This window comes from Pelophylax lessonae (genome assembly GCF_965119305.1).
Source record: "Pelophylax lessonae genome assembly, chromosome: 3".
NCBI classification, from domain to species: Eukaryota; Metazoa; Chordata; class Amphibia; order Anura; family Ranidae; genus Pelophylax; species Pelophylax lessonae.
In genome coordinates this window covers 520,558,165-520,581,189 of record NC_138770.1, presented here as the reverse complement: position 1 = coordinate 520,581,189, position 23,025 = coordinate 520,558,165, and the positions used below count along the sequence as shown (strand labels likewise).

Here is a 23,025-nt window from a genome sequence, read left to right as displayed (position 1 = left end):
CAAGAACCAGATCTTAAAGCACAACAAAAGGGTCTCTTTTTAGCTCATTAATAGACATGGTATTCAATTATGAGACAATTTGGACATCAAAAAATAATCCAAATGAGGTGTGGACAACAAAACACTAACAGGCCCACATTAGAAAACTGTAAAGCTGGGGGCAGTCTGCAGCTCAAAAAGCTGCCTGAAGCTGCCATCAGATGAGGCCTGAATGATGACCTGGTAAAACTTGAGAATGAACAGAAGACCAGGTGGCTACCTGGCAAATATGGGAAACAGTTGTCTGATGCTTTCTTTTGATGTTATTTGATCACCACTGGGTTTTTCATTTTATAAAACGAAAAAATACAGAACATTTTCCAAACTTCCACTAATTTCTGTTATAAAACATATCCAAAAAAAAAAATAAAAAAAATAAACTCCAATTTCTTCATAAGCTGAAGCCAAACTATTCTGTACATGGAAAGAAAAAGGACAAAATGGGCCCCCAGGGGTTTTTAGGCAGCAATGAGTAGAACTATATGTATAAAAATAATATCTTTATTGATTTTTTTTTTCATAAAAACCATTAAAAAATAGAGCGTAAGCTATGAGCTTGGTTACAGTCAAAAATACATTAGTCATCGATTACTCAGATATAGTCACAATTGTAAACTATTACAATTGGTCATTAAATAGTCACTATTGCTTAGGTAAAGTTTTATGTTTATATTTTTACCTACTTTTGTATAATGTTATTATACTGATGTAATATTACATGTTTTTCAATTATGTAATATATATATTTTTGTAGATGTCACATACCCTTTGAGAAAGACCCCACCTTACAGGTCGAAATGCGTCGGGTTCCCTCTTCATATGTGATTGTTTGCAATTGTGACTATATCTGAGTAATCTATGACTAATGTATTTTTGGCTGGCTATATATGTGTCCTCCAATGGCTAAAAGAGGACAGGGGCCTCGCGTTCCGCCCGACACTCCTGGCAAGGGAGGCTGCTTAGCGCCTCTTCTCCAAGGCTGGCAAGAATTCTCCACCACCACAGCTGGCTGCTTCTGGAAGCAGTGAGTACGAGGAAGACTCAGAGGACCTGGATGCTACCTCCCTGCTGCTGGCTGACACTCCAGCTCGTTCACATGCAAGTACACATTCTGCACAGCAATATGCATCTAATATGGCGGCGGCTGGCCTGCAGGCCAGCACAGAGCCTGAATCTACTCTTAAGAGATATCCTGGCTGTCAACATATGGAATACATCCATTGTGGACCTTGCAGGGGAGGTGAAGGGCATGAAGATGGAAATTTCACTAGTGAGGCAAGACATGCAGAAGTTGCAGGAGTGAACCTCTGCATTGAAGGGGCGCCTCAGTACATTAGAGGATGATTGACAGCCTCTACAAAAAGATTTTAGATATGCTCAATAAGTGGCTTCAACTAAGGCATCTGTTGGAGGATATGGAAAACCGCCTTTGCAGAAATAATGTGCGTGCAGTCTCTATTCCCGAGAGGGCAGAGGGCCAGAACCCTGTAGCTTTTTTAGAAGCATGGCTGACTAATACCTTTGGCTGTGACGCTTTTTCATCTATGTTTATAGTGGAGAGAGCTCATAGGGTTGTGGAGCACCCGCCACCACAGGGAGCCTGACCACGTCCTTTTTTATTTTGCCATCCTGTCAAAGGCCAGAACAGCTGATTCTCTTAAAAAGGATAATGCGAAAATCTCCTTGTTTCCTGATTTTTTTAGCGGAAATCCAGAGGCATTATGTAATTTTTCTTTCCCTGACCATATACATGCGATACTATGTTGACACCAAATGAATTTAAAAACATGAATTTTCGATCCAGTAATATATATATTTTTTTTAGTATATGTGCGTAGTATATGGACTATTATGTCCGGGTCCGGAATCGGCACCATTTCAAAATATATTTATATTGTCTGCGTCTGATTCGATCTATATTAATTACAACCACCATTTTGTTGGAGTTCGCTGCCTACAATCCCACCTCCGGGCCGCGCACTAGACCTGTTGACACTCTGTTGCTTGGCAACTGCATGTATATGAGGGAAGACATTGGAAGTGACCCGACGCTGCTGAAGACGTATTGCTACGAAACGCGTACAGCGTGTCGCATCACTGTCGATAGCGAGGCTCGGACCGCATCTCGCTCCACTCGTATTGTAACTCGCCTGTATTTACCTCTAATATTGTGAGTACCTCTCTTATTTTGCACTTATTAATAAACCCTGTAAAACGGTATTATACTATGTGCCTTTTTATTACTTTGGAACCCCTGTCCCATTGGCACGAGTGATACCCCGCAGAACTGGGAACCCCTACTGTCTATGGTTAGGATCCTAGCAGACCCCAGCCACTTCCCCCCCCAGAATCTTCCTTGACACGGGACCCACCAGGGACCACCTGAGACGTCCAAACTAAGGACCCGCAGAGGATACCAGGAGCCACTCATTGGATTACTACATATACCCGCTCTATATCCCTGTGTGGGGTGGGTATTTCTGGTGAGTGTATTATTCAGTAGAGGGGTCACCGAGCACCTCACTGCCCACCACAGGGTCACTCATCGTATGTTTACACACGAAGATTGTCACCGGCTGTTAATAACTGACTTTTTCCAATCACCCTATATCTATATATCACCTCACTTTTATATTATAGATTATATGGTCCTATTTGGACACTTTGATCACTGTTTATTTACCTTATTTGTCACTAGCACCTGTGCACAGCACTTTAATTAAGTGGGAGTTTTATATTGCATATTTCTATATATATTTTTTGGACTCATTCAATCATTGTGTGAGTTTATGTCTTTGATTATCAATTTTTATGGTCACTAATGCACACAACACTGGCACCTATTTTATTTATACCCAAAGTATATATTTTACATTTTATATTTTTCATTTTTACACTTTCTCCACTAGTCACATCACCTAGTGGGTCCATTTGCACACGTCACTTTATATATGCACATCAGAATTTTGTGACACTAAATGCCAGTTTGATTTTTTTATTTACCGTATATTTTTTTGTTTATGTCATTTATTTGACCCACAGTGTTTTCTTCTACATTCTATGTACCAAGCTTCATATTTGCTTTAGCACTTTATACCACTTTCTTGCCACCAGGTAGTGCCACCCCTTTTTTTTTCTCTTCTATAGTGCATTATATCGCATTTAGCATATCAGCACTTTACTAGCACCTTATAATTTTCCTCACTAGGCCGCGCCATTCCCCTACCCTCCTTTTCAACATGCACTTAATGTGCAATACTTTGTGCTGTACCAGGACAAGCTAAAGATCATAGCTAATGGTTCTTCACATTTTTTTGAGAACCCTACCTCTGCTATGCACTGGCTTGACAGAGAAGAATGAAATCTTGCGCAACACCCACTGTAAATATAAGCTGTCCTTTCTTTCTTACATTGGTGCTTCTTTGTTTGAATTGGGCTATATGGCAGAGAAGGCTATGACTGTTCTGTTTTTTTTTCTTGCATAGCCTGCTCTTGTTCACCTAACCTGTTTGGTTGGCATTAAACTGTTGGGAGTGTTCTACAAGTGAACACTTTAAGCTGCTTGGAATAATTGCCCTTAGGGCCGCACTATGGCCCCCACTAAATGGTCCTGAAAGGACTCTACTCCTTATGTTAAGGGGTATTTTTTGGTCTCGCTGGGTCATGATGACTCAGCACTATGTACAGTTACATTATTTGGGATCGGTTTTTCCCTGTTCTTTTTTTTACAGGTGGGACTGGAATGTTTTTTTTTTTATCCATTGCTGACTGGTCTACACCAGGACACTAGATGGTGCTCCAAACATTTTTCTATACTGGTGGGATAAGGTTCTACATGATAAGTATTGTAAAGTTAACATTATGGCTGCTGTTTGAAGATATAGGTTACACTTTTATTTTCTCCTTATCAGCAATAGGTTGGCTCTATTCAGGGCCTGCTTCTTCTTTCTTGGAATGTGAGGGGCTTAAGTGACAAAGTTAAATATGGGGCGTTTTTCCAATATCTCACTAGAATGAAGCCGCATTTAGTGTGTCTCCAGGAGACACATTTGCCGCCTGCTATGCTCCCGCAAATTTCCTATTCAGTTCCACACTACATACTCTTTTTCCAGGTGAATGGGTGTGTTGATTTCTAATAATGACTCCTTTACCTGCCTGGAGCAGCAGGTTGACAGAGATGGTAGATTCATCTTTTTGTTTTGTAAACTTAAAGGACTTCTTGTGTATTATTGCAGCCATGTATGTTCCTCCACCCTTCTCTTTAGCACCTCCTAAGAAACTGGCACAATTTATGGCTTTGCATCCTGGTGTTCCTATTTTAGCCTTGGGAGACTTTAACAATGTTATTAATCTACAGTTGGATAGACTGTCGTTCCATTCGAGATCTACGCCTGCCGCTTCTGGTAGAACCCGGTTTGCCACTCTGCTTTCTGAGATGGGTCTGCGGGATGTCTGGCGAGAGCGAAATGCCGATATGAAGTGTTACTCCTATCATTCTGCCCCTTATGGTGGATTATCTCAAATTGATTTAGGATTAGAGAAAAAATGTCCTGCTCCCCTATATAGTAGACTCTGCATATGAACCCCACCTTCTTTCGGATCATTCTCCCTTTTGGGTGCATTTAGCTACTGCGGACTCACCCATTTGTCCTTTGTGGCGAATTACCCCTTTTGTTCAACACTGCTCTCTACCCTAAATATCTCCAGTGCATTAGCGGAGTTTATCCAGTTGAAGACGCATTCCGCTAGTGAGGCTGTTATATGGGACTCCATTAAGGCGTTCTTACGGAGTCTATTTGGGAAACTACTGGTATTAAATGTAAAACTAGAGAATGGGACACCACTGTTCGTACTGAATTACAACGTAGGGAGGAGGCATTTGTGGCTAATCCCACACAAGCTGCTCATAGCAGATAGGTTGAGGCCCAATCCTTATAAAATTCTGTAGTGTTATTGTCAGCGGAGAAAAAGAGATACTTCCTACAACAGAGTTACTTTGAGGAGGGGGAGAGCATGGGACACCTGTTGGCTCTGGTTGCTAGAGCACAGCAGGAGGATTGTTCTATTGCTGTGATTCGGTCATTGAGTGGTAGTGTTTACAGCTAGCTCTGACATTTTGGATACATTTCAGCATTTCTACACTGATTTGTATGCCTCAAAAACCAATACAAAGCCTCTTGACTTAAGGCTATTTTTACAAGATCGTACCTTTCCCCAGGCGTCTGTTGATGAAAGAGCCGCCCTGGACTCCCCTATTGAGGAACTGATGCCCTTGCGGATGCACCTAACTACAAATCATCGGGCTCAGATGGCCTCCTGGCTTAAGTGTACTCCAGGTATGGGCCAGTCCTTCTCACGCCGCTTTTGCTGTCCTTACATGAGGCTAGAACAGGTCATCTACCTGATTCCATGAAGGAGGCCATAATAGTTGTGCTCCCTAAACCAGATAAAGACAGATTCATGCCAGACACATACTGTTCTATTTCTTTATTAAATATGGATGTTAAGATCCTTGCCCGTGTCCTTGTCAATTGGCAATCTGGGGTAATTGGCCGTCTGGTTCACCAAAACAATTCTGGGTTTATCCCAACACGATCTACGGCTGATAATATAAGATGACTATTTCTAAACTTACAGATATGGACAGATAATCCTCGGGGTAAGGCCATGCTATCTTTAGACGCTGCCAAGGCTTTTGATACCATTGATAGGCCGTACTTCTGGGAGATTCTGTCTCGGCTTGAGGGACAATTTTATTAATTGGGTGAGGGTTCTCTACTCTGCTCCCCATACCAGGATCTGCATTAACAATTCCCTCTCGTCTCCTTTTTCCCTCCATAGAGGAACTCGTCATGGGTGTCCATTGTCCTTACTCTATTCGCACTGGTGGTGGAACCTCTGGCCATGTTGATCCGTAGGAACCCTGAAACTGTAGGCTTCTGTAGAGGTCCTTTGGAAGATATGATATCTCTTTATGCGGATGACGAATTGTTATATTTAGGAGACACTAATGACTCCTTGCAAACTTTAATGGGAACCATCACTACATTTGGGGAATTCTCTGGATTTACCATAAACTGGTCTAAATCGGTTCTTATGCCCCTTCCCGCAGGTGCCTCTCAGATTGCTATTGTTCGTTCTTTTAGATACCTGGGGGTGGTGATATCACCGGATCCGTCGGAATACCTGACACTTCATTTAAGTCCTTTACTAGACAGACAACAGATTAAATGTCAAGGTTGGTGCACGTTACCATTGTCAGTAGTTGGGAGAGTAAATCTACTAAAGATGATCTGGGCCTCACAATTCTTATATATCTTCCTTTATTCACCTATGTGGATTTCCTTTATTCACCTATGTGGATTTCTAATAAATGGTTTAAACAAATTGATTCTCAATTTCGTGATTTCATATAGAAGAGGCAGGCCCATATTAGCTTGAATACCTTATAATATGGCAAAGATAGGGAGGGGGTTGGCGGGTCCACACTCCAAAAACAAGATTTTTGTAAGATCTTACGGTAAAATCCTTTACTCCGATGTCCATCGACAGACACAGCCTCATCTTCATGAGCTGAGTGGGTTATGCTGCCACCTGCAGGAGTAGTCTAGGCAGTATGTTAGTACAAAGCTCTTAACATATCCACGCCCATGGGGATGTCCCTCCAGGCATAACCCCCACTGCCACAGCCCAGCACATCAGTTTACTTGCAAGCAGTGAAGACAAAAGAACCATCCCCAGGGGAGGGGTGCGCTGCTTCTGTCGATGGACATCAGAGAAAAAGATTTTACGGTAAGATCTTACAAAAATCGTATTTTCTCTATTGTCCATCGACAGACGCAGCCTCATTTTCATGAGCTGAGTGGGACGTCCCCAAAGCAGTATAGGAGCTCAACCAAACAGGAGCTCACCCAGACAAAAAACCCCTAAGACACAGGTGTCAAACACAAGGCACGCAGGCCGAATGCGCCCTCCAGGTCATTTCATGTGGCCCTCACACCTCTCCTGCAGCACCCCCTTTATCTCTGCCCCACCTTGTCTCAGTAGTCAGCAGTGGAGAGGACAGCTCCTTTGCCAGATCCTGCACTCCTCTATGCAGCTGCAGAAAGGCCTTTGCCCCCCCCCTCAGTAGTCTGCAGCAGAGAGGAGGGCAGAACTCCTCCTACAGATCCTGCACCTCTCTGTGCAGCTGCAACACCACCTTGCCTCTGCCTCCCCTAGTCTCAGCATTCAGCAGACTCTGGAAGCTGACTCCAGCCCTCCTCTGGTTCTCCTCCAGACCCTGCACTTCTTCCCAGATCCACCCGCATCTTCTTCCTGACAGCAACATAATGCAGAGAGACCAGCGTGCCCCTTTCAATGCAGAATGGCCAGCGTGCCCCCTTTCAATGCAGAGTGACCAGCGTGCCCCCTTTCAATGCAGAGAAATCAGCATGCCCCCATTCAATGCAGAGAGATCAGCGTGCCCCCATTCAATGCAGAGAGCTCAGCGTGCCCCCATTCAATGCAGAGAGATCAGCGTGCCCCCATTCAATGCAGAGAGATCAGCGTGCCCCCATTCAATGCAGAGAGATCAGCGTGCCCCCATTCAATGCAGAGAGATCAGCGTGCCCCCATTCAATGCAGAGAGATCAGCGTGCCCCCATTCAATGCAGAGAGATCAGTGTGCCCCCATTCAATGCAGAGAGATCAGTGTTCCCCCATTCAATGCAGAGAGATCAGTGTGCCCCCATTCAATGCAGAGAGATCAGTGTGCCCCCATTCAATGCAGAGAGATCAGTGTGCCCCCATTCAATGCAGAGAGATCATCGTGCCCCCTTCAATGCAGAGAGATCATCATGCCCCCTTCAATGCAGAGAGATCATCATGCCCCCTTCAATGCAGAGAGATCATCATGCCCCCTTCAATGCAGAGAGATCATCATGCCCCCTTCAATGCAGAGAGATCATCATGCCCCCATTCAATGCAGAGAAATCATCGTGCCCCCTTCAATGCCGAGAGATCAGCGTGCCCCCATTCAATGCAGAGAGAGATCAGCGTGCCCCCATTCAATGCAGAGAGATCAGCGTGCCCCCATTCAATGCAGAGAGATTAGCGTGCCCCCATTCAATGCAGAGATCAGTGTGCCCCCTTCAATGCATAGAAATCAGCGTGCCCCCATTCAATGCAGCCTGACCAGCGTAGCGTGCTGTGTCCCCCCCCCCCCCCGTGTCCCTATTCTTCAGGGTTCTCTATATGGAAACCCCTTTTCTGTAATACTCTGTGTGAGCTAGCTCCTTGATCCCCTGACTTCATTGGAGTGCCCCTCCTTCCTGGGCAGACCCTTAGGCAAATCTCCTGGTACTCACGGACACTGTTTTTCCCGAGAGACTCTGCCAGCAGCTCCACCGTCAGCTACACCGGATCCTCTGCAGCTCGGCTCCACACCTGGTTTACTAGGCTAAGACCACCTTCCTCACACTCAGCAGGAGGAGAGACAGCAGTCAGCCTCCTCCTGGGACACTGCTTCCCGCCAAAGACGCCCTGTCACATGTCCCCCCAGCTTTTATGAGCAATTCCAGGATGCATTGCAGGAATGCCCTCCCACTGGGACTCCATAAAAGCTAATGTGTCACTGGCTGGGTTTCCTCCACTGTCCAACAAGCTCCCTCAATGGATGCAGTGGGGACACTCCCTCAGACGCAGTGAATCACACGTAGAAACATGTGACATGCAACCTAATAGATCAGGCTCCCCTGATAAGCAGAAGGAGCAATAAATGCATTTACCTAGCACCTACCTACCTAGGAGGGTGCTACAGGTGTAAGTGGACGTGGGGTGCTCTGGACATCTAAACTTACAGATATAACCGGCCCTTTGAGGGCAACCATAATGCTGATGTGGCCCGCAATCAAATTGCGTTTGACACCCCTGCCCTAAGAGAATAAAAAACATTCTCTTATGAAGCAGCAGCCTGCAAAACCTTACCTTGCAGCCCAAAGAGGTATCCGAAGAAACCAACAAATCCACCTTGTAAAATTAGGTAAAGGTGTGCACAGACGACCAAGTCGCTGCCTTACAAACTTGTATAACAGAGGCCTAGTGGCAAAAAGCCCAAAAGGCACTCTGCGCTCTAGTAGAATACACCTTCACAGGGAAAGGAGGAACCTGACCCTTGATTGAATAAGCCTGAACAACCGTCTGCCTGATCCATCTCAAAATGGTAGCAGCTGACGTAGCCAAACCTTTGCGAGGACCGTCCGGAAGGACAAAGGGAGTCAAACTTCCTGAAGGACTCAGTAACCATCAGATAAACCCTTATCGCCTAAACCAAATCCAGAGAGTGCAAGGCATCTTCCTTGGGATGTTTAGGCTTAGGACATACGGAAGGCAACACAATGTCTTTATTTAGGTGAAAATCCAAAACCACCTTAGGAAGAAAAGATGGATTAGGTCGGAGGACCACTTTATCCCTGTGGACCACCAAATAAGGCAGACAGGACAGCGCCGCCAACTCAGAGACTCTGCAAACAGAAGTGATAGCCACTAGGAAGGCAACCTTCTGTGATAGCCACTAGGAAGGCAACCTTCTGTGACAAAGAAAGCAGAGAAATCTCCCTAATATTCTCAATAGGAGGCTTTTGAAGAACAGACAAAACCAGATTAAGATTGGAGGTAACGGGGATCTCCGCAGAGGAGCCAGATGATGCACCCCCTGAAAGTGCAAATCAGACTATGAGTAGCCAACGGACTATGGAAGTAAATAGCCAAGGCCGACACCTGGCCCTTGATAGTGCCCAACGCTAAGCGCTGCTCAACCCCTATTTGTAAAAAGGCCAAAACCCTAGCTATAGAAAACAAGCAAGGGTGCAGCTGCAGCGATTCACACCATGAAATGTATGATTTCCACATACGATGATAGATCTTCCTAGATGTCGACTTCCTGGCCTTCAAAAGGGTAGGAATCACTGAATCAGAGAGACCTCTATCCCTCAAAAACTTGCTTTCAACAGCCAAGCCGTTAAAGCCAGAAACCGTAAAGCAGGATGGAAGATCGGTCCTTGAGACAGTAGATCTTCCCGCAGAGGAAGACGCCATGGAGGATCCATGACCATTTGTACCAGCTCCTCATACCAGGACCGCCTAGGCCAGTCTGGCGCCACCAGAACGACCGGAATGTCTTCCATCGCCACCCGGCAAAGAAACCTGGGCAGGAGAACGAGCGGAGGGAAGGCATAGATCAGGCAATACTGACTCCAAGGAGCCACCAGATCGTCTGTGGCATCGGCCAGAGAATCCCGAGACCTGGCCACAAACCGCTGAACTTTCCTGTTAAGTCGAGACGCAAACAGATCCACCTCCAGAGTCCCCCACGGGGTACACAAGAGATGAAACACTTCCGGATAAAGGGACCATTCCCCTTGATCCAACACCTGACGACTCAGGTAATATGCCTGCCAATTCTCCTCACCCTGTATGTGGACTGCGGAGAGAGCCGAAACATTGTTTTTGCCTACACTAGAATTTTGGCCACCTCCTTGGCTGTCAGGGCAATCCTGGTGCCCCCTTGATGATTAATGTAAGCCACAGCTGTGACATTGTCCGACTGGACTTGAACCGGAGAGCCACGTAGCCGACCCAGCTTGAGCGCTCTCAGCTCCAGAATATTGATCAGCAAGGAAGACTCTACCGTCGTCAAGTCCCCTGGGCACAGAGCTTTCCCAGCACTTCACCCCAGGCTGGCATCGGTGGTGACCACCGTCCAAAACACCAGCAGGAAGGCATTGCCCTGGCACAGGACAGGAGCCACAAAGAGAGCCAACTTTGCAAGATGGCTTAACCGAATCTTCAGGTCCCACGACCGAGGATCTCTGTTCCCTTTTGTCAGAATCTCCTTCTGCAACTGTCTCATGTGAGACTGAGAAAACGGGACTGCTTCGAAGGTCGAAACCATCAGACCCAGAGCCCTCATGCAGGCCCGCAAGGAGGACTCATCGGTCTCCATCAACAACTGGACCGTCCTTTGCAACTTCTGAAGCTTGCCTAAGGGAAGGTAGACCCTTGCCAGAGCAGAGTCGAGGATCAGCTCCAGATAAGAGACCCGCACAGACGGTGTCAGGGCAGATTTTTTTAAATTGATCATCCACCCAAAATCTTGAAGGGTCTGAATGGTGATAAAGACGTTGTCCAGCAGATCCGAATGGGAGACTGGGCACAACAGGAGTTCGTCCAGATATCCCACAATGGAGATACATTGTCAACGCAACAAGACCAGCACAGGGGCTAGGACCTTGGTAAAAACTCTGGGAGCCGAGGTGAGACCAAAGGGTAACGCCGCAAATTGAAAGGGCTTCTCTGCCACCGCAAAGTGGAGGAATCGCTAATGTCCCTCTAATATGGGTACATGGAGATATGCATCCTTGAGATCGATGGAGGCGAGAAAATCCCCCTGATTTAATGATGCCACCACTGACCGAATGGACTCCATTCAAAACTTTTGTACCTACACAAAACAATTCAGAGCCTTGAGCTCCAGGATTGGACACAGCTTGCCCTCCTTTCTGGGCACAGTGAACAGGTTTGAATAGAAGGGCTTTCTTGCTTTGCAACTGTCCCCTAGACGAGGAGATTTTGACAAGGTACTATTGAGGAAGGAGAAACTCTGGATATTCAGGCTTAATACTCTTGTCCCAAGAGGACTGAATACAGAGATGTGCCTCAAAGTATTCTTAGAACCTTAAAAGGGGTATGGATTGATTAAATCTGTGACCTACATGACTCCTTAGATACCGTTAATTAATTATTATTAATTTTTCCCTCTTCTGTATACTCCACATTTCCTGTTAACCTTTACCTACTGATTATTTGTTTATTCATTTTCTTTATTTTTTATTCTTTTTATTTATATCCCTAAAGCCTGTTTTCTTCCCTTGTTTCCTCACTACAAGTTTAATACTTGATTGGCTTTAATATTTACCTCCTATGTTGACTCAACTTCATTGACTTTCTCTGCCTGATTTACTCTTGAGCTATTAGGGCTCTTGGTTAATAATTTCGAATATGACCTTTCCTTTAGGTAAACAATATGGAATCGTGTGACGATTTTTATATAGGAGCCTGATGGCTAGGAACATATTTTAGTGGCTTGTACCCCTCCAGACTTGGTGTGAATCGCTGTGTCATATGTAGAGTGCTATGGTCTCACTCTAAGAATAGGTACGTATTGTCTGACTAGAGTTGAAGAGTATTATGAATTGATTTGCTAGGATAATTGTCTCCACTCTAAGTGTTCACTACTTTCTGAGTTGTTTGAAAAAGGTGCGTTTCCTGACCCTTGCTACAAGATGTCACTGTTTAGGGTGCCGCAATCCTCAATTGAATTCAGATGATTGAAGCTGTGGATATAAAATGCAGAGGACAGCAGCATCAGAACGTCCTGACGAAGCGTGGGTGACGCACGCAAAACGCGGTGACGTCATCAGTACGAAGGGTCCGCATTCCAGTTTGCGTTCCAAGCCGCGCTCCCGGCTTCCGGACGCTGCAACCATGGATGAGGCAGCAGGGACAGCGTGAATTTGTGGCAGCAGTCTACAATCCGTACCTGACTTTGGAGATTGTGTCAGATGACCACATATCGGTGATTACATACCCAAAGGGCAGGGTAAGGAGCATCTAGGCCTATTTGGCTATCATGAGAGACTGTGGACTATTTCAATGCTCAGCCTGACCCCACTAAGCGGTATAGTTGACATTGACTGCACTGACATACGAGTACAGCTACCACACTGCACCTCAGCATTCTGCCCACAATGCTGTCCTGGAGTTGAGTTGAGTTATCGGAGGGGCTTAACGGTCATCCAAAACTGGGGGGCAGTTATTTATCAGCTTTATGAGGAAATTCCAGGAAACTGGACAAAGTCTGCTACATCATTATTTAATGAATCAAAGTTGTGAGCTTATGGACGGCCTGCTAACATTGTGACTACCCCCATGAATATCTATGACTATAGGCCGGACATGGTATTAGGACCATTTTTAGCAATGCTTTCTTCCATGGTTGCTCTGTAAGTGATGGAATGTCTTGATACCATATTATTTTGCCATTAGGCAAAAATTAAATTTTCCTGTCAAGGGAACATGAACTTAGCTTCCATCAGCGTCCCGACCAGGACCTTCAACCGGAGGTCTAACAACTTAGTGTTTGAGCAGCTACATGGCCTTGAACCTATCTTTTTTTCACCATCCCAGTGCCATCTGTTTTTTTTGAACTGTGATAACTAGTGAATGGTATTGTGCACATTTTTCATGAAGTTCACTCCTTAAAAGAATTAGGTTCTTATGTGGTATGCAAACATGGATGCGTGGGGCCCATTTTATGTGCGGTGTTATGTGTGACTGGGTTTGTATATGTTTACACTGAGTGTCTCAGGGGGCCTTTTTTGCCCGCTGTATTTTTAGCAGCTGGAATTGTCATGCCAGCCTATTTTTCAATAAAGGAGTGTTTTGCATATAAATTACGGTGTTGAGCTTTAATTGCAGCTTCCAATTCTTTGTTTTGAGGTTTGAATAGAAACCTTGAGAGCTTTCCTGCGAAGGAACCGGTACAATCGCCCCTTGAGCCGGGAGATCCCGCACAGCCTTCTGAAAATCTTTCAAATGCTCCGGTGACAGATGGAGATTTGACTGAAAGAACCTGTCCCCTGGCCGGGATCAGAATTAGATGTACCCGGAGCAAATCAGTTTGCGAACCCAATCTTCCTGAATGAAGGGTTCCTGAAAGAAGCACAGCCATCCCCTCACCCCTGAGACAGGTGAGGGTGCCCCTTCATACTGAAGAGGACTTGTCAGAAGCACCAGACTGACCGGCCTTGGGCTTGCCCCAATGCTTTTTAGCCCCTCCAGAAGCTCTGAACGGCTTACCTTTTTCTTGCGCCCCAGAGGCACGAAAAAAACGCTTGTGAGCAGAAAAGGAGGGACCTCGCTTAGTCCGGGTTGTCTTACCCTTGGCGGATTAAGGAAGAAGAGTACTCTTCCCGCCAGTCAGGCCCTTGATCAACTCATCCAATGAGTCGCCAAACAAATGCTCTCCCAGAAAGGGGAGATCAGCTAGGGCTTTCTTAGAAGCTTGGTCAGCCGACCAGCCATTCAGCCAAACTATGCGCCTTAAAACAATGCCCACGGCTAAACCTTGGCCATCAGGGGAACCGCATCCATAGGCGCATCACCCAGGAACACCAGAGCCTGGATCACCTGGTCCAACAGTTCCAGCTGTTCTGGATAAACAGTCTCGGGGTCCAAAGCCTCCCGCAAACCCCTAATCCATTCCGTCACCGTCTGAGACTAACACAGACACAAAAACCAGTTTCAAAATGGAACCCACCAGCACGTGAAGATGGCGGGAAAGGGATTCCACCCGCCTGTCCACTGGATCCCTAAATACCGGGGAGTCTTCCACAGGAACAAAGGTAGATTTGTTTAATCTAGAGACAGCATGGTCCACTTAAGGTGGCACCGTCCAACGGTTGGAGACCTTTTCAGAAAAGGGTACCGAAGTTTAAAGCGTTTTGGCACTACTAACAGGTGCTTAACGCACCGCCATTGGCCATTCACAATATCGTGAAAAGTGTCGGGACAAGGGAAAACCCTGTCAGCTTTTGGAGACCTCAGAGCCAAAAGCCACCCGCGTCACTGCCGGCGTGGGATCATCAGCCAAATTTTCAAGTATCCCGTACTGAAATAATCAGGGCTTCCACTAAAGCGTGTTCCCGGGCTGCAGCTGAAGACGACATCTGACTGCGAGGATAGGGACCCCTCAAGGGGGGCGTCTGGGACGACTGCATCAGCCTCTGAATCAGAGGACCCCTCCAGAGATGGAGAAGGCAGCGGCCATTTTCGGCTATCAACCTTTTTCATGACTACATTAACTTTAGTCGCCAGGCTTTCCAGAGCTGCTGAAATCGCAGCCAGTGACTGTGATCCGGACTGTCTGGGAATCGCACAGAGTGGGTCTGATTGCACAGTTTGGGAGTCCATATTGCAATTTGCAAAAATCGGAGTACTGTCGCTTTTAGAGTGCCGATCACGGTACCCACCACTGATCTCAGCGGTTTACCGGGCACCCCTATAAACTAAACTGACAGCAGAATGTGCAGGGATATGTACGCAAGAACCCCAAGTACTGTACCACTTCAGACAAACCATCCCTCCTGATTGTTCCAGCAGTGTGGAGAGAAAGACGGGAAGTGACCTCAGCCAGCAGCAGGAAACAAATGCACAGGAAGTGATGTCACCTGAGAAAGGTCATGCTGCTCAGCATAGCACAAGGGCTACACAAACATGGATGCCCATACAGATCAACAGGAAGCTCAAGGAAAATGGCTGCCCCATACAAGTCTATGGGGAAAAATTCACATTGCCCACACTTAAAATGGCGGGGCCCATGTCTGAGCCATGCAGCCAGGGACCCACACATGAGGCCTCAGGCACCACAACAGGGACTAGCAAACCCAAGGTACCATGTGCCAGGCGCTCCAGACACACAGCCACCGCAGGGACAGGGAAGGGGGGGGGGGGGGATAGGACAAACAGACCAGGCAGGCCAGGGGGATCTCTTGGGAGGCACAAATCCCATTATTCTAGGGATGCACCGAAATTTCGGCCACCGAAATTATCGGCCGAAAATGGGTTAACAATGCCGAAATTAATATGGCCGCCGTGAGGAAGGAGGAGGGCGCAGGTTTTAAAAGTCCCGCCTCTGGCAGGCCGCCCGCCTCTCAATGACGTCCCTACTACTACGATGTGTGTATGAATGAAGGGACATACTATGCGGGAGGGCAGGCGAGCGGCCGCTAATAGATATAACTATGTGAGCCTTCACTTCACTGTCAGTGGAACTGTGTGTGAATGAACTGACCTGACACCGGGCAGGAGGGCGGAGGGAGCGGCCGCTAATAGCTGTAACTATGTGAGCCTTCACTTCCCTGTCAGGCATGTATCTCCGCTGACAGGGAAGTAAAGGCTCACATAGTTATAGTTATTAGCGGCCGCTCCCCCCGCCCGGTGTCAGGTCATTCACACACAGTCCCGCTGACAGGGAAGTGAAGCTCACATAGTTATATCTATTAGCGGCCGCACGCCCGCCCTCTCGCCCGGTGTGTCACTTCATTCATACACAGATCGTAGTAGTAGTGACATCACCGCGAGGCGGGCCGCTGGCCAGAGGCGCTTCTTTTGAATGAAGGGCACCGGAGGAGTGACAGTAAGGAGATTGAATCGTTGGGATGGGGAGGGACTCTGAGCCAGAGGGGGGGAGGGTGTACTGCCGAGGGGGACGCTGAGGCAGTGGGGGGGGGGGGGCGGAGAGCTGAGGCAGCTTACCAATGGTATTTGTATTATGCAGCATGAGGGGGTTAATGTATTGCCACTGCTGGTCACTGATGCATTAGTGACCGACCAGTGGCAGTTAATTAACCCCTTTGTGCTGCATTAGCGCAACCAGTATCAGTGCAACCAGTGTTAATTAACACTCATACTGGTTGCACTAATGCAGCACAAAGGGGTTAACTGCCACTGGTCAGTCACTAATAGATGAGTGACCAGCAGTGGCAATACATTAACCCCCTCATGCTGCATAATACAAATACCATTGGTAATTAAACTCTTGCCAACCCATCACAGTACATATACTGTGACAGGGTGGCAGCGACAGGTGTATGCCCCTGTTCTATCTATTTTAAATTTTTTTGGGGGAAAAAGTCATTTTCGGTTTTCGGCCAAGGGCATCCATTTTCATTTCCGTGCATCCCTACATTATTCCCACCCCCCCCCCCCCCCCAAGGCCAGCAGGGGCAATGGGGGCACATTTACTCACCATACCATGGACCGGGTGGGCTCTGTTCCGGGCAGACTGCCTCCCACCCGAAGTGGGGGTGCTGCCAGCCGAGGAGTATGCTGCGACTCAGGGCATTCCAGATCGCCGTGTCCCGGCGAGGCATCTGCTTGCAGGCTCATCCCCATCCGGAAAAGGGGCACCGTCGTGGCTAGGCGTAGGTTGGAACTATAACCTGCTTATGCTCATAGGCCAGACTGGGGGGACCATAAGGATCTAGATTATCCAGTGCGAAGCCCCAGCCAGCATTGTTGCTTGTAGATCACCAGGAAAATCCTTCCCTGAAACTAGCTAGCAAGTGAGTAAAGAGAAATAAAAAAAACTGAGACCGGAGTCACAGCAGGAAACCTAGGTCCTACTCCTTCTCTAGGCAGAAACAAACTGATGTACTGGGCTGTGGCAGTGGGGGTTATGCCTGGAGGGACAGCTACATGGGCGTGGATATGGTAAAAGCTTTGTACTAACGAACTGCCTAGACTACTCCTGCAGGTGGCAGCATAACCCACTCAGCTCATGAAGATGAGGCTGCGTCTGTCGATGGACGATAGAGAAATTTATTTTTTGGCATCCCAATTACAGAAGTTCGCGGGTTGGGGGGAATGGGGACATTTATGACCCTATTGCCCAACTAGTGTCTTTACCTAATCCTACGCTTACAGTTGGCTCTCACCCGGAGATGGGTCTTTCAGGTGTCCCCTCCTCTTCTGCAACAGCGAATCTGCTTAGGAAGATTTGGCAAGAAACCAGGGAGGCACTGTTCATTACCGGACCTATGGAGTTTACTCCATTGTGGAATAATCCTAACTATCCTGAATTATGTAAGCTACAGGGATTTTCCTTATGGAGGCAGAAGGGGGTCCGGTTTTTCAATCAATTATACTCTAGTGGCACTCTCAATGCATATGATCAATTATGTGCAGAATTTTGATCAACACACTATCATGATCTCCAACTCAGGCATGCAATATAGACCCAAAAACAAACGCTAAATTTCACTGTCTCTAGCTCCTCGTTGCTAAATGGAGGTTATGCAGGCGTCTGATCGCAAGGGGTTGATATTGCGAGCATACTCAGTATTGTTATCATCCATTTATCGTAACAATCTATACATCACTAGCTGTGGAGGGGCAAGGCTAGGGTTATCCAGCCAGCTTTGCCAGACAAGGTTGAATTTTTTTAAACTTCCTAGCAAGGTATAATATTCTGGTTACCATGATGTAAATACCTTTTGGATACACTTCAACATCAATCGCACCGAAAAGACACACCAGCGGGGTGAGAGGTATAGGTGTTTTGGGTATAGGTGCTTGGGTGAGAGGTATATGTGTTAAATGTAGAACCTATTGGACTGCTGATATTGGAGATATAGATGGGGATCAATGGGACATGGCCCTGGAGTCTCTTCCAGTTGTGTCGGTAACAGCTTCCTAAAAAACTCTCGCAACTATTTATTCTACACCTTATAAACTATTCAATTGGGGCTGGAGGGACGCTCATTAATGCCTGAAATGTATGTCCACAGAGGGGACTTTAGACACATGATATGGTGTTGCCCCAAACTTACACGATATTGGGCAGAGGTTATGCAGACTATTTCTGATCTAGCCCAAACACCTATACCTCTCACCCTGTTGGTGTGATCGATGCTGAAGTGTATCTAAAAGGTATTTACATCATGGTAACAAGATTATTATACCTTGCTAGGAAGTGGATTTCCCGATTTTGGCTAGCATCTACTGTGCCTACTAGGGCCCAGTGGGTTGCCTATGTTAACTCCATTCTTCTTCGAGAACAATTGGCCTATCGCCATTGTAATGCGGTCAAAAAATTCAACCTTGTCTGGCAAAGCTGGCTAGATAACCCTAGCCTTGCCCCTTCACAACTAGTGATGGATAGATTGTTTAAAAGTTTTAGTGATGTTTGCTTGGGCCTTTTCCTATGTTCTATATATATCGGCGTAGCTAAGTTGACATTTAGAGCAGATGTCCATTAACAAGCTCGGTTGGTTTGATTTTGTTTTTCTTTTTTCCTTTTGTTTTCGGTTTTTGCAAAAAAAAAAAAAAAAGTTATATATGGGCTATATACCACGTGACCGCCTTTGTATGGTCACTTCCAATCCTTGTCAATAAAAAGGTTTTGAGTCAAGATAAAGACCAAAAGCTTGAACAATTATCTGTTTAATCCACCAAGAAATTATGGAGCAAGAAGCTGACTCGCCTTTACAGGGAGATTCAGGAAAGAAAAAAAGTGTCAGTCTATCTAATAGAGGCAGTAATAAACTCGTCCAATGTGCACACAGTGCCAATTAATAACAGGGGAAGGGGAGAGATCATGTAATTGCCAATGAGCACAAAATGAATGGATCAGCAGCTACAAAAAAACATTTGAATCCATGTACTGTAATAACAATTTTTCATTATATTTAAACTTACCAGAAGAGCGCTAATCAGCAGTCTCCCCTGCCAAAGAAAGGAACATCCTGCAATAATGCCTGATGGTCAAGTCCCTGCCTGCCTTTTAGCTACACCTACTGGTTGCACAGTGCAGTGCAGAATAAAGCAGTGGAAATCATGCACAGAAGCTTAAAAGATATTTCACTACATTTTTATAATGAGATCTACAGATTGCTGTTTAAATGGATCCATTTGCTTCTCATACGCCCATATTGGTTAACATACACTAACGGAAAAGACATACATCCATCAAGAAACACGATGGGGATGGAAGGGGTCATGCCAGGCTGGCCAACGGCTTGTTTGCCAATGTTCAATTTCTCCTGAAGGCAGCAGTATATCAAAGTACCTTAGAATAAAGTAATCCTGTGTCCCTTAGTATATGCAAAAGAAATCAAAACTATCAAGTTAGAATAAAGTTATAGTACAATTACCTCTGTTAACCTGATTGCTTGCTTTTAAATTCCTTATTGCTGTCCCTTAATTTTCCATTGAACAAGAGAAATATGCGGCACGTCACGCTGCTACCAACGGGGGACGCGGCGGCCATTTTCTTGGTGGGATACCGGGCTGAAATTACTCCATAATACATGCCTACCTCTTCCATCCTAAATGTGAGTTGCCACTTGTATGTTTTATGCCAATAAAAGTCATTTTTTGACGTTATTACACCATGGGAGCTATCCTTTCTCTCCATATGTAAATGCTTATGAGAGGAGCGGGTACGAATGATCAGGGAGCCGGTGTAGGATACTTTGTCTGCAGTTTCCGAATTTGATCCCCTACTTTCCATGATCCCTGCAATGAGGATCATGGAGCTTTGGTAAAAGGCCAATTTATCTCCATGGTGGTGGCTGCTCTCACACTTTGCTCTGGATGGTGGATTTTTTGCATGTTTGCATTTTGGGACTGCACCTTTCAGCTCTTTGTGGAATCTCTTTATTATTAAGTATTATTTTGCCGTGCATGATCATCTCATGGACTGATGGACTATTCGTTCATATATATTGTATTTTCATAGTGCTACACCATCTTTTATTATCAAGAGAAATATGAGGGCCGACACTTCCTACTTTCTAAAATGGTATACACTGCTCAAAAAAATTAATTAAAAAAAAAAAAAAAAAACACTTCGAAAACACATCAGATCTCAATGAAGAAAAATATCATGGTGGATATCTATACGGATATGGACTGGGTAATGTGTTAGGAATGAAAGGATGCCACATCGTTTGATGGAATTAAAAATGATCATCTTACAGAGGGCTGATCTCAAAGACACCCCGAAAATTCAAGTGAAAAAATGATGCAGCAGGCTAGTCCATTTTACTGAAATTGTATTGCAACAACTCAAAATGGTACTCAGTAGTTTGTGTGGCCCCCATGTGCTTGTATGCATGCCTGACAACATCAGGGCATGCTCCTAACGAGATTGTGTCCTGGGTTATTTGCTCCCAGATCTGAACCAGAGCAAATCACTCTGTACTAACTGGCGGGTCGGATGGACCGAAACAATGTCCCACAGGCGTTCTATTGAATTTAGGTCAGGCGAGCGTAGGGGCCATTCAATGGTATAAATTCCTTCATCCCCCAGAAACTGGCTACATACTCCCGCCACATGAGGCTGGGCATTGTCATTCACCAGGAGGAACCCAGGACCCACTGCACCAGCGTAGGGTCCAAAAAGTGGGTCCAAGGATTTCATCCCGATACCTAACTGCAAGAAGGATACCATTTTCTAGCTTGTAGAGGTCTGTGCGTCTCTCCATGGATATGCCTCCTTAGACCATCACTGACCCGACACCAAACCAGTCATGCTGAATGATGTTACAGGCAGCATAATGTTCTCCATGGCTTCTCCAGACCCTTTCACGTCTGTCACGTGCTCAGGATGAACCTGCTCTCATCTGTGAAAAGCACAGGGTGCTAGTTCTGGGATTCAAAGGCAAATGCCAATCAAGCTCCATGGTGCCGGGCAGTGAGCACAGGACCCACTAGAGGACATCAGGCCCTCAGGCCACCCTCTTGAAGTCTGTTTCTGATTGGTTAAGACATTCAAACCAGTCAGGGCTGGCCCAAGACATTGTGCTGCCTGGGTCCGAGAATAAAATGCCGCCCCCCCCCCCCATTGTATAGGACTATGAAAGCAGTCAGAGGGGTGTGAGGGTGTACGGAGTGACAGCAGGAGCAGGACAGAGCAGTAGACACTGGGCAGATGAGCGCACCAGGCCTTCTACTGTCTATAGTGCCACAGTGCCCTGCAGGGCTGTGGGCATGGTACAGGAGAATGCAGTGCTGCGGGCATGGTACAGAAGAATGCAGGGCTGCGGGCATGGTACAGAAGCATGCAGGGCTGCGGGCATGGCACAGGAGAATGTAGGGCTGCGGGCATGGCACAGAAGAATGCAGTGCTGCGGTTATGGTACAGAAGAATGCAGTGCTGCGGGCATGGTACAAGAGAATGCAGTGCTGCAGGCATGGTACAGGATAATGCGGGTCTGCGGGCATGGTACAGGAGAATGAGGGTCTGCTGGCATGGTACAGGAGAATGAGGGTCTGCGGGCATGGTACAGGAGAATGCGGGGCTGCGGGCATGGTACAAGAGAATGCGGGGCTGCGGGCATACTACAGGAGATGCAGTGTTGTGGGCATGGTAGAGGAGAATGTGGGTCTGCGGGCATGGTACAAAAGAATGCGGGGCTGCGGGCATACTACAGGAGATGCAGTGCTGTGGGCATGTACCATGTCCGCAGCACTGCATCTTCTGTAGTATGCCTGCAGCTCCGCATAATGGCAGGTAGTGTGGCTGTGGAGCAGTCTCACTTACCTCTTTCTAAAGGCGCCAGTGTGCATGTCAGGCCGGCCACGGACATTTTTTTTTTTTTTTTTACTGATAGCCGAAGAAGAGAGGAGGTGGCCAGGGGCCGCCCCTCTCTAGTGCCGCCTGGGTCCCATGGTCCCACCGGGACCCATGGTAGGGCTGGCCCTGACACCAGTGGCCTGCTGGAGGTCATTTTGTAGGACTGTTCTTTTTTGCACAAAGGAGCAGATACTAGTCCTGCTGATGGGTAAGGACCTTCTACGGCCCTGTTCAGTTCTCCTAGAGTAACTGCCTGTCTCATGGAATCTTCTCCATGCTCTTGAGACTGTGCTGGGAGACACAGCAAACCTTCTGGGAACGGCACGTATTGATGTGTCATTCTGGAGGAGTTGGGCTGCCTGTGCAACCTCTACAGGGTCCAGGTATCTCCTCATGCTACCAGTAGTAATACTGACCCTAGCCAAATGCAAAACTAGTGAAAAACAGTCTAAACAGAGGAGTAAGAACAAAAATGTCAATGGCCTCTACCTGTAAAACTATTCCTGTTTTGGAGGTTGTCTCATTGTTGCCCATCTAGTGCACCTGTTAATTTCATTAACACCAAAGCAGCTAAAACTGATTAAACAACCCCCTCTGCTACTTACCTTACCAGATCAATTATCCCAGGAGTTTACTTGACTTGATGCTACACTCTGATTAAAAGTGTTCCTTTATTTTGAGCAGTGTATTTTCTCATTATGCTTTCCAGGTAAGTGACTTAAAGTAATGAAGGGTCAGCATGAACAAAGTAACGTGCAAGCTCAGAAGGGTCAGCTATGGCAGGCTACATGTTTCTCTATCATATC

At 46.5% G+C, this 23,025-nt stretch overlaps 1 protein-coding gene across 3 annotated transcripts in view; it reads right to left on the bottom strand.

Annotated features, from left to right (window-relative positions):
* Positions 1 to 23,025, bottom strand: part of STXBP5 (syntaxin binding protein 5) — a 925,152-nt gene that overhangs the window by 5,340 nt on the left and 896,787 nt on the right. The window lies entirely within an intron of this gene.